We start from the raw sequence: 12,957 nt of genomic DNA, 5'->3' as shown, positions 1-12,957 counted from the left end.
GATCTTGAAAGAAATAAAAATATTTTACCCTAAAATAGATTTCTTTGACATATTTTGAAATGGTTCTGCAAAGTTTTCTTTTTTTTTCTTTAATTTTATTATTAATATACTTTAAGTTTTAGGGTACATGTGCATAATGTGCAGGTAAGTTACATATGTATACATGTGCCATGCTGGTGTGCTGCACCCATTAACTCGTCATTTAGCATTAGGTATATCTCCTAAAGCTATCCCTCCCCCCTCCCCCCACCCCACAACAGTCCCCAGAGTGTGTGATGTTCCCCTTCCTGTGTCCATGTGTTCTCATTGTTCAATTCCCACCTATGAGTGAGAATATGCGGTGTTTGGTTTTTTGTTCTTGCGATAGTTTACTGAGAATGATGATTTCCAATTTCATCCATGTCCCTACAAAGGACATGAACTCATCATTTTTTATGGCTGAAAAGTTTTCTTTTGTGGGGAAAATTTTGTGCTTGTAGAGAATCACATTTAGTGCAGCCAGAACTTTCCCGGATGTAGGAGAATTTAACTAAGAGTCTGACACCTTTTAAGGTCTCAAAAAAGATATTTACCATCTATTCTCTCTGAAGCCTGCTATGTGGAGGCTTTGTCTATATAACAAGAACCTTGGCTTCCACAAACCCCTTTATCCTAACTTAAGTATTTCTTTCTACTGACTTGAAGTGTTTAGCTGAACTCTTTCAACGACTTGCCAATCAGAAAATCTTTGAATCCACCTATGAGTGGATTCCGCTCACAGGAACATCTTTCCACTCATAGTATTCCCTTATGAATGCACCTATAATCTGCCACTTTGAGACGTCCTGCTTTTCCAGGCCAAACAAATATATACCTTACATGTATTGATTTATGTCTGTCTGTAACTTCTGTCTCCCTAAAATGCATAAAACCAAACTGTAACCTGCCCACCTTGGGGACACTTTCTCAGGACTTTGTGAGACTGTTCTCTGGGCCGTGGTCACTCATATTGTCTCAGAATAAGCCTCTTTAAATATTTTACAGGGTTTGCTTTTTGTTCTTCTTGTTGCTGACAAAAGAAATTGGAAGGCCTTAGAAGCTGCCTCAGAACCAAAACCTTTCTAATCTTTTGTTCCTCTCTCACCCCACACCCTCTTCCCCCAAGTGCAAGAAGGGACTCTGGAATTTTCTTATCTGAGAAGAAGATAAGTGATTAAAAGCCACAACTGCACCCAGATAGATTTTATTTGTTCTTCTGAGGGCAGCTCCAATAGATTGCCTGGGAGGCTTTCTACATAATAAGACCACCTCTGTTCACAGTGCAGTTCTGCCCCTCACTTTCCTGTAACTTGCAGGTCCCATTCAGTTTCCTAAGAATATTTACAAGATAATATCTGCCTCCCAAGTCCTCTTGATTCCCCTAAAAATTATTTGCAATCCCTTAAATTGCTTTCATTTTCCCCCGTCTCTCTCTCTTCTATGAAGAGAGTATATAAGCCTCAACCATCTGGCCCTTCTTTGAGTCTTGTACTTGTGTGACTCTTGTGTCCATGTGCACATTAATACATTTGTGCATCTTATTTCCTGTTAATATATTTCTCATAAATTCATTTCAACAGATTTAGACTTGAACCTTCAGAGGGAAATTCTCAACTTCCCTGTAGAAGGATTTCTGTCCACTTGTGTCTTCTGAGCTTAAGCAGCACATGAATTCAATAACTAGCATCTACCAAAGACTTTATTCTCCAAACAAAATGAAATAGATTTCTAGTTCAAAAGAAAGCAGCAGGTATACACGGAAGGAGAGAGGAACAGGAAAAGGGAGACTCATTATACTCAAGTTTACTCCTGTCTTTTATGGGAGGCCGTGAGGCAGCAGGAACCTGACCTCCCTTGCTGACTGTCAGTGATATCACTAGACAAGTTCCAGTAAACACAACTGACCATGTGGCATTCTTCATTACTGACAATTTGCAATTACACTTTGTACATCCCAGCAAGGGGTTTGGCCTTGTCCTTTTCCTAGTCTTGGTTAGGCATTCCTCCTTGTGGGATAATATGACATTCTGGGCAGTACATTTCTCGGGGATTATTGTATTTTTCAGGTCTTTGGCCTAATGCTTGAGAACATCAACTTAAGTCATGAATAATGGACCTGAAATGTATTCTCCATGGGCACCCACTGCTTAGGAGCTTCAGAACTTGCCCCAGTCCTCGAATGCAGTATTTCTCAGTTCCCACCATCCAGCTGGACCTAAATAAAACCATCCCTTAACCTAGGAAGCACATGTACATTTTGTTTTGTAGGTGGGAGAAGAGCACACTACTGGAAAAATCTGAAATCATTTAGGCTGTCAGGACAAGGAACTAAGGAAACAGAACTCCAAACTTAATGAGCATTTTCTTGGCCACCACAGCAAAGAGCTAGCTGAGGATCCGGTAACTGTCACCTGTGCAGCGCTTAAGCAGATCTTCAGTTTCCAGAATGGGAAAGTCCCCAGAGAGTCCTGAGGCTGCCAACACCACTGCAAAGATTGGTTCCAACTGGGGCTTAGAGGATCAAACAAAAGCTTCTTTCCTCCCAGTGGCACTGATGCGTCGTGCCTTCTCTGAAATTCTCCTGTCAGCTTCCAGAGAGACTCCAAGTCATGGTGCAAGGGTGAGGATAGAAAACTAGTACAGGCCCCAGCTGGTAGCACCAAGGGAAGAGGTTGAACACTATTGTCTAGAGCATGGACTCAGCCCTGGCCATCGCATTCAAATTCTGTGATCTTTGAAATTTACTTACACTTTTTGCACTTTAGTTGTCTCATTTGTAAAGTGAGGGTGACAATGCCTTTTTAAAAATTATGTTATCATGAAGAATAAATAAGCTTATACATACAAAGTAGTCAGCAAACCCTGGCCCATAGTGTAACCGCCTAGTGGGTTCACTTTGCCCACTGCTTAGATAGAGCCGATTTATCAAGACAGGGGAAATGCAATAGGGAAAGAGTAATTCATGCAGAACCGGCTGTGTGGAAGACCAGAGTTTTATTATTACTCAAATCAGTCTTCCCGAGCATTCCGGAATCAGAATTTTTAAGGACATCTTGGTGGATGTGGGGTGGCCAGTGAGCCAGGAGTGCTGATTGGTCAGGTCAGAGATGAAGTCATCGGGAGTCAAAGCTGTCTTCTTGCCCTGAGTCAGTTCCTGGGTTGGAGCCACAAGATCAGATGAGCCAGTTTATCGATCTGGGTGGTGCCAGCTAATCCATCAAGTGAAGCATCTGCAAAATATCTCTGCAAAACAGCTCAAGCACTGATTTTAGGAATAGTTTAAGGAGGGTCAGAATCTTCCGGTGGCATGACTTCTAAACCATAATTTCTAATCTTGTGGCTAATTTGTTAGTCCTACAAAGGGAATCTAGTCCCCAGGCAAGAGGAAGGTTGATTTTTGTGAAAGAGCTATTATCGTCTTTGTTTTAAACACTAAACTATAAACTAAGTTTCTCCCAAAGTTAGTTCAGCCTGAACCCAGGAACGAGCAAGGATAGCTTGGAGGTTAGAAGCAAGATGGAGTTGGTTAGGTCAGATCTCTTTCATTGCCTCAGTTACAATTTTGCAATGGCAGTTTCAATAGTAAGTGTCAGGCCTCTGAGCCCAAGCTAAGCCATCATATCCCCTGTGACCTGCCACGTGTACATCCAGATGGCCTGAAGCAACTGAAGATCCACAAAATAAGTGAAAATAGCCTTAACTGATGACATTCCACCATTGTGATTTGTTTCTGCCCCACCCTAACTGATCAATGTACTTTGTGATTTTCTCCACCCTTAAAAAGATTCTTTGTAATCTCCCCCACCCTTAAGAAGATTCTTTGTAATGCTCCCCACCCTTGAGAATGTACTTTGTGAGATCCACCCGCTGCCCACAAAACATTGCTCCTAACTCCGCCGCCTATCCCCAAACCTACAAGAACTAATGATAATCCCACCATGCTTGCTGAGTCTCTTTTTGGACTCAGCCCGCCTGCACACAGGTGAAATAAACAGCCTTGTGTCTCACACAAAGCCTATTTGGTGGTCTCTTCATATGGACACATGAGACAGTAAGTGGCTTAGTAAATAATAGCTATTAGTAAGACTGCAGCATCAAAACAAGAAACTGTAAAATATGTTACAGACATAGAAGCACTGGATCTTAGACTGGAATAAATCTTAATGGTCATCTAGTTCATCTCAGTCCAAAACTCCCTGGCCCTTTAGGGGAGTGTTGCTGCCCTTGCCCACTCGGTACTGCTCAGGCCTTTTTCTTTCTAATCTGCCAACTCCTCCACATGCCTGGGATAAAACCACAGGCTTGGACCATCCTACTCAAGCTTGAGGAGATAACCCTTTTGCAAGCAGAGAGTGTGACTCACATGGCTTTATGTACCCTGGCTTCTCCAGAATTACTACATGTGCAGTCTTTATCACATTGCAGGAGTTCAGACTATGACTCCCTAAAATGTGCTTCTTTCGCATAAGGATTATTTGAGCTGATTATTTTCAGAAATTTTAGACACAGGAGAAGCTGTAAAAATAGTGCAGCAGTTACGCTTTGGTAAAGAGACTTTACATGTATAAAGAAGATCTCCATTTGTAAGGGTGTCTCCCTGTCTGTACAAGGAAGAAAAGAATGACTCTAAGTTACTGACTCTTTCCAATGGAGAAGGCACTGACTTAAATTTACATAACAAACCTTACCCTTGTTTACTGAGTTTTTCCTTGTAACTTCCCCATTATTGGCCCCCCAATGCCTTTCTGTCTTAGTCCATTTTCTATTGCTTATAACATAATGCCTGAAACTAGGTACTTTAAAGAGTTAATATTACTAAAATTTCAATACTACTCAATGTGATCAGACTCAATGCAATTCTGATCAAGATATCAATGACATTCTTCACAGAAATAGAAAAAATAATCCTGAAACTTGCATGGAACCACAAAAGACCCTGAATAGCAAAAAAAAAAAAAAAGTTCTGAGAAAAAAAAAAAGCTGGAGGCATCACATTATCTAACTTCAAAATATACTATAAAGTTGTAGTAATCAAAACAGCATGGTATTGACATTAAAACAGACACATAGACCAATGGAATAGCATAAAGAACCTGAAAATAAATATATGCATTTACAGCCAACATTTTTGACAAGGGTGCCAAGAGCATACATTGGGGAATGTATGCTATCTCTCACCATACACAGAAATAAAAACAAAATGGATTAAAGACTGAAATCTAAGACCTGGAACTAAAAAACTACTAGAAGAAAACATTGGAGAAACACTCCAGGACACTGGTATGGGCAAATAATTTTTGAACAAGACCTCAAAAGCACAGGCAATGAAAACAAAAACAGACAGATGGATTTCATCAAGCTAAGAAGCTTCTGCACAGCAAAGAAAACAATCAACAAAGTGAAGATGTTACCAACTGCAAATCCATACAGGTCTCCAGCAACCTCAGTTCTTACCTCCTCAGAAGAAAGAATTCAGTGGAGGGGTATAGGCAGAAGGAGAGACTAAAGCATGTTTTAGAGCAGGAGTGAAAGTTTATTGAGAAGTTTTAGGGCAGGAATGAAAAGAAGTACAGTATACTTGGACGAGGGCCAAGCAGGTGACTTGAGAGATCAAGTGCACCGTTTGACTTTTTCACTTGGGGTTTTATACGTTGGCATGCTTCAGGGGTGTTGTGCTACTTCTCCCCTGATTCGTCCCTTGGAGTGGGCTGTCTGTATGCACAGTGGCCTGCCAGCACCTGGGAGGGGCCACATGCACAGTGTGTTTACTAGAGTTGTATACATGCTCACTTGAGGTGTTTTACCCTTAACCAGTTGAATGTTCCTAGAGGAAGGTCATATACCCATTAAACTCTGCCATTTTGCCTCTTGGTGCACATGCTTGAGCCCACTCACCCAACTCCTGAGATCTTATTGTTACTGGGGGGTCCTTGCTCCCAGAGCTCCCAACATGGTGGCGGGCCACTTCCAAGATGGTGGCAAGCCTCGTGTTCTCTGATCTGGGGTTCTTTGCCTCACGGATTCCAAGGAATGGAATATTGGGCCATGCAGTGAGTGTTATAGCTCTATTAGAAGCTGTGGGTCACAGAAGAGAACCGTGGAACCCAGTGACTAGTGTTCAGCTCGATTAGGATGAATCCAGGCACTTAGCCGTGCAGGAACAAAGGCAAGCCTTTAGCCCGATCGGGAGCAGCAATGGGCGCCTCACTGGATCAGGAGCACAGCGGACACCCTGCCAGATCCAGAGGGATGGAAGTTAGTGGCTGGTCTATGATGGCGGCAAACAGCAGTGGTGGATGGTGAGCGAAAGCTCAGCTCAAGCCGTAACAAACACGGACCAGAAGAGAGTGCAGTTGCAAGATTTAACAGAGTGAAAACAGAGCTCCCATACAAAGGGAGGGGACCTGAAGAGGTTAGCCATTGCTGGCTTGAATGCCTGGGTTTATATCCTGATCATTTTTCTCCCTCTGTGCTCTCAGGCAATAGATGATTGGCTATTTCTTTATTTCCTGTTTTTGCCTAATTAGCATTTTAGTGAGCTCTTTTTACTATCTGACTGGTCAGCTGTGAGCTAAGTTGCAAGCCCGGTGTTTAAAGGTGGATGTGGTCACCTTCCCAGCTAGGCTAAGGAATTCTTAGTCGGCCTAGGAAATCCAGCTAGTCCTGTCTCTCATTATCAGGAAGCTGCTATCACTAATTTGAGGTTTTTTCTATCTATTGAGAGACTGCCTTTCCCTGGAGCTGGCTGTGACCAAGTATTTTAAACAGACAGTTAACAACCGCCTGACCATCACCTGTTGATCACCTGACATTCCTGGTTGCAGGGGGCCTTCTCCTGTCCTGCTCATGTATGACTAGCTACCTACTGTAACAAAGAGACAAACCACAGAATGGGAGAAAATATTTGCAAACTAGCCATGTGACCAGGGAGTAATAACAAGAATATATAAGGAACTCAGACAACTCAATAGCAAAATAAGTAAACAATCCAATTTCAAACCAGGTGAAAGATCTGAATAGACTTTTCTCAAAAGAGGCCATGCAAATGGCCAATAGGTATGTGTAAAATGCTCAACATCATTAATTTAACCACCAGAGAAATGAAAGCCAAAACCACAGTGAGATATCATCTCATCTCAGTTAAACTGGCTTTTATCAAAGATAGAAACAACAAATGCTGGTGATGTTGTGGAGAAAGGGAACCCTCCGTACACTGGTGATAGGAATATAAATCAGCACAATCACTATGAAAAAGTGTATGGAGGTGCCTCAAAAGACTAAAAATAGAACTACCATATGACCCAGCAATCCCACAGCTGGGTTATTTATCCAAATGAAAGGAAATCAATGTATCGAGGAGATATATGGACCCTCATGTTTATTGCAGCACTATTCATGATAGCCAAAATATGGACTTAACCCAAGTGTGCATCAATGGATGAATGGTTAAAGAAAACTTGGTAGATATACACAACAGGATATTATTCAGTCCTAAAATAGAATAAAATCTCATCATTTACAGCGACAGAGATGAACTTATGTCAAGTAAAATAAGCCAAGCCCAGAAAGTCAAACACCACATGTTCTACTCATATGTGGGAGCTAACAAAGTGGATCTCATGAAGATAGAGAGTAGACTGGTGGATACCAGAGGCCAGAGTAGAGGGGAGAAGTGGACAGAGGATGATTGATAGAAAAAATACAGTTAGAAGAAATAAGACCTAATGTTCAATAAATCAGTACAGTGACTATAGTAAACAACAATTCATTGTATATTTCAAAATAGCTAGTAGAGAATAATTCAAATGTTCCCAGAGTACAGAAAAGATAAATGTTTAAGGTAGTGCATGTTCCAATTACCCTAATCTGATTATTACACATTATACATATGTATCAAAATATCACATGTAACCCCAAAATATATACATCTCTTATGTCTCAATTTTTAAAAAGAATGAAATTTATTTTTTACAGTCATGGAGACTGGAAAGCTCAAGGTCAGAGGGCTGCATCTGGTGAGGACCTTCTTTCTAGGAGAGGTCTCCGAGGCATCCCAAGGAGACACAGAGCATCACATGGCAAGGGGGCTGAGCTTGCTCATGTGCTAGCTAGCCCAGGGCTCTCTTCCTCTTCTTGTAAAGCTACCAGTTCCCCTACCATAATAACCCATTAATCTATTAATACATGAATGGGCTAACCCATTCATTAGGGTGGAACCCTCATGATCCAATCACTTCTTAAAGGCCCCGCCTCTCATACTGCCACACTGAGGACAAAGGGTCAACATGAGTTTTGGAGTGTTTCATGCGTGTCCGTGTGAAGAGACCACCAAACAGGCTTTGTGTGAGCAACATGGCTGTTTATTTCACCTGGGTGCAGGCGGGCTGAGTCCGAAAGGAGAGTCAGTGAAGGGAGATAGGAGTGGGGCCATTTTATAGGATTTGGGAAGGTAATGGAAAATTACAGTCAAAGGGGGTTGTTCTCTGGTGGGCAGGGGCGGGGGTCACAAGGTGCTCAGTGGGGGAGCTTCTGAGCCAGGAGAAGGAAATTCACAATGGTGGAATGTCATCAGTTAAGGTGGGGCAGGGCCTTTTCACTTCTTTTGTGATTCTTCAGTTCAGGCCATCTGGGCGTATACGTGCAAGTCACAGGGGATGCGATGGCTTGGCTTGGGCTCAGAGGCCTGACATTCCTGCCTTCTTATATTAATAAGAAAAATAAAACAAAATAGTGTTGAAGTGTTGGGGTGGCAAAAATTTTTGGGGGGTGGTATGGAGAGAGAATGGGCGATGTTTCTCAGGGCTGCTTCAAGCGGGATTAGGGGCGGTGTGGGAACTTAGAGTGGGAGAGATTAAGCTGAAGGGAGATCTTGTGGTAAGGGGTGATATTGTGGGGATGTTAGAAGAAACATTTGTCGTACAGAATGATTGGTGATGGCCTGGATACGGTTTTGTATGAATTGAAAAACTAAATGGAATAAGAGAAGGAGAAAAACAGGTATAAAAGGACTAAGAATTGGGAGGACCTAGGACATCTAATTAGAGAGTGCCTAAGGAGGTTCAGCATAGTCCTGCCAGCAAAGATTATTTATTTACTTCAAGAGTTAAGAGTGGCAGTTTGGGGATAGCACGGGGAGATATCATCTGTGATGGCTTGGAGAAACAGTGTAAACCGGCAGTGTAAACAAGAGCAGGGCATGTATGAGTAGTTGAGAATGGTGAATAGGAATGTGACTAGACAGAAGATAGTAGGGATGACAAGTTATTTGGGGGCACAGTCTAAGTTGGTCTGGTGTCTGGAATGAGATTGGGGCCTAATAAAAAGGAGCGTCTATACAGGAGCTTAAATGGGCTGTACCCTGTAGCATTTTGAGGACAGGTCTGACTTCTGAGAAGGGAAAGTGGTAAAAGTATTGTCCAGTCCTTTTTAAGTTGGTGGCTGAGCTTGGTGAGGTGTGTTTTTAATAGACCATTAGTCTGTCACTGAATACTAAGAGCCTGAAAAAATGCTTGGCTGATTTGACTAATAAAGGCTGGTCTGTTATCAGACTGTATAGAGGTGGGAAGGCTAAACTAAGGAATTGTGTCTGACAGAAGGGAAGAAATGACTGCGGTGGCCTTCTCAGACCCTGTAGGAAAGGCCTCTACCTATCTAGTGAAGGTGTCTACTTAGACTAAGAGGTATTTTAGTTTTTGTGACTCAGGGCATGTTGAGTGAAGCTAATTTGCCAGTCCTGGGCGGGGGCAAATCCTTGAGCTTGATGTGTAGGGAAGGGAGGGGGCCTGAATAATCCTTGAGGAGTAGTAGAATAGCAGATAGAATAGCAGATGGAACACTGAGAAGTTATTTCCTTGAGGATAGATTTCTACGATGGAAAGGAAATGAGAGGTTCTAAGAGGCGGGCTAGTGGCTTGTACTATAGCATAGCCTGCCTTTGCTGGTGTGTGGTGATTAGGCCTGGTGGAACTGCCATCAATAAATCAAGCGTGATCAGGGTGAGAAACAGGGAAGAAGGAAATGTGGGGAAATAGGATGAACATCAGGTGGATCAGAGAGATGCAGTCATGAGGGTCAGGTGTGGTATCTGGAATAATGTGGGAGGCCAGATTGAAGTCCGGGGCAGGAACAATGGTAATTGTGGGACTTAACAAAGAGTGAGTACAGCTGAATGAGCCAGGGAGCAGAAAGTGTATGCATCAGGTATGAGGAAGAAAATAGATTTTGGAAGTTATGAGAAATGTAGAGAGTGAGTTGAGCATAGTTTGTGATTTTGAGGGCCTCTAAAAGTATTAAAGCAGCAGCAGCCACTGCACGCAGACATGAGGGCTAGGCTAAAACAGTAAGGTCAAGTTGTTTCGACAGAAAGCCTACAGGGTGGGGTCCTGGCTCTTGTGTAAGAATTCTGACTGCACTAACCATGCCTAGGAAGGAAAGGAGTTGTTGTTTTGTAAAGGATTGAGGTTTGGAAGATTAATCAGACACGGTCAGCAGGGAGAGCATGTGTGTTTTTATGAGAATTATGCCGAGATAGGTAACAGATGGGGATGAAATTTGGGCTTGACTGAAGTAATGGGGGCTGTCTGTGAAGCCTTGTGGCAGCACAGCCCAGGTAATTTGCTGAGCCTAATGGGTGTCAGGGTCAGTCTAAGTGAAAGCAAAGAGAGGCTGGGATGAAGGGTGCAAAGGAATAGTAAAGAAAGCATGTTTGAGACACAGAACAAAATAATGGGTAGTAGAGGGAGGTATTGAGGATAGGAGAGTATATGGGTTTGGCACCACGGGGTGGATAGGCAAAACAATTTGGTCGATAAGGCTAAGATTCTGAACTAACTCGTAAGCCCTGTCCAGTTTTAGGAGAGGTAAAATGGGGGAATGGTAAGGAGAGTTCATAGGCTTTAAAAGGCCATGCTGTAGCAGGCGAGTGATAACAGGCTTTAATCCTTTTAAAGAGTGCTGCGGGATGGGATCTTGGCATTGAGCGGGGTAAGGGTGATTAGGTTTTAATGAGATAGTAAGGGGTGCATGATCGGTCACCAAGGAGGGAGTAGAGGTATCTTATACTTGTGGGTTAAGGTGGGGGGATACAAGAGGAGAATACAAAGGAGGCTTTGGGTTGGGGAGAAGGGCGGCAATGAGATGCAGCTGTAGTCCAGGAATAGTCAGGGAAGCAGATAATTTAGTTAAAGTGTCTCATCCTAATAAGGGAACTGGGCAGGTGGGGATAACTAAAAAGGAGTGCTTAAAAGAGTATTGTCCAAGTTGGCACCAGAGTTGGGGAGTTTTAAGAGGTTTAGAAGCCTGGCCGTCAATACCTACAACAGTTATGGAGGCAAGAGAAACAGGCCCTTGAAAAGAAGGTAATGTGGAGTGGGTAGCCTCCGTATTGATCAAGAAGGGGACGGACTTACCCTCCACTGTGAGTTACCCGAAGCTCGGCATCTGTGATTGTCTAGAGGGCTTCCAAGGCGATCGGGCAGCGTCAGTCTTCAGCCGCTAAGCTGAGAAGATCTGGGAAGGAGTCAGAGAGCCTTGGGCCAGAGTTCCAGGGGCTCTGGGAGTGGCTACCAGGTGAGTTGAACAGTCTGATTTTCAGTGGGGTCCTGCACAGATGGGACACGGCTTAGGAGGAATCCCGGGCTGCGGGCATTCCTTGGCTCGGTGGCCAGATTTTTGGCACTTGTAGCAAGCTCCTGGGGGAGGAGATTCTGGAGGAACACCTGACCGCTGCGGTTCAGGTGTTTGGAAGTTCTTGTGTGCTGGAGATGTGGCTGGGGTTTGTCTCACAGTTGAGGCAAGGAATTTCAAATTTTTTCTATTATTGTACACCTTGAAGGTGAGGTTAATTAAGTCCTGTTGTGGGGTTTGAGGGCCAGATTTTAATTTTTGGAGTTTTATTTAATGTTGGGAGTAGACTGGGTAATAAAATGTATATTGAGAATAAGACGGCCTTTTGACCTTTTAGGGTCTAGGGCTGTAAAGCATCTCAGGGTTGCTGCCAAATGAGCCATGAACTGGGCTGGATTTTTATATTTGATGAAAAAGAGCCTAAACACTATCTGATTTGGGATAAAGGAATTGAAATTAAGAGAAGGGAGAGACTGAAGTGTGGCGCCAAGATTGAAAGGAGAAAGAGGTTGAGGGATAGTGAGGGAGGTTGGAGAAGAGAATAAAAAGAGGCCGCTTACCGGATTTGAAATTGGTGAGATGTTTCTTGGGCTGGTCGGTCTGAGGACCTGAGGTCATAGGTGTATCTTTCTCATGGAGCAAAGAACAAGAGGACAGGGGATTGATCTCTCAAGGGAGGTCCCCTGATCCGAGTCATAGCACCAAATTTCATGCGTGTCTGTGTGAAGAGACCACCAAACAGGCTTTGTGGGAGCAACATGGCTGTTTATTTCACCTGGGTGCAGGCGGGCTGGGTCCAAAAAGAGAGTCAGCGAAGGGAGATAGGGGTGGGGCCGTTTTATAGGATTTGGGAAGGTAATGGAAAATTACAGTCAAAGGGGGTTGTTCTCTGGTGGGCAGGGGCGGGGGTCACAAGGTGCTCAGTGGGGGAGCTTCTGAGCCAGGAGAAGGAAATTCACAGGGTTAATCACTCAGTTAAGGTGGGGCAGGAACAAATCACAATGGTGGAATGTCATCAGTTAAGGCGGGGCAGGGCCTTTTCACTTCTTTTGTGATTCTTCAGTTACTTCAGGCCACCTGGGCGTATATATATGTGCAAGTCACGGGATGCGATGGCTTGGCTTGGGCTCAGAGGCCTGACAGAGTGGCCATTCAAACCATGGAACCTTCTTTCTTTGTTTCAGTTGAAAATCATATTTAAACCTGAACTCACAGCCACCTCTTTGTGATTTACTCTTTTTCTCTGGGTAGCTCCCATGCATACATGAGCTATACGTGTTAATAAACTTGTATTTGTTTTTCCCTCGTTAGTCT

The 12,957-nt window shown here is 43.4% G+C and overlaps 1 long non-coding RNA gene across 1 annotated transcript; it reads right to left on the bottom strand.

Annotated features, from left to right (window-relative positions):
* Positions 1–1,741: 1,741 nt before the first annotated feature.
* On the bottom strand, positions 1,742–12,712 carry LOC134758735 (uncharacterized). Its single transcript, XR_010134258.1, has 3 exons — positions 12,204–12,712; positions 11,427–11,618; positions 1,742–3,172 (listed from the first exon to the last, which is right to left on the bottom strand). It is a non-coding gene; the product is annotated as an uncharacterized lncRNA (long non-coding RNA).
* Between the last annotated feature and the right edge of the window lie 245 nt (positions 12,713–12,957).

The sequence above is a fragment of the Gorilla gorilla genome, chromosome 1, assembly GCF_029281585.2.
Source record: "Gorilla gorilla gorilla isolate KB3781 chromosome 1, NHGRI_mGorGor1-v2.1_pri, whole genome shotgun sequence".
NCBI classification, from domain to species: domain Eukaryota; kingdom Metazoa; phylum Chordata; class Mammalia; order Primates; family Hominidae; genus Gorilla; species Gorilla gorilla.
This window is presented reverse-complemented; position numbering and strand designations above follow the sequence as displayed.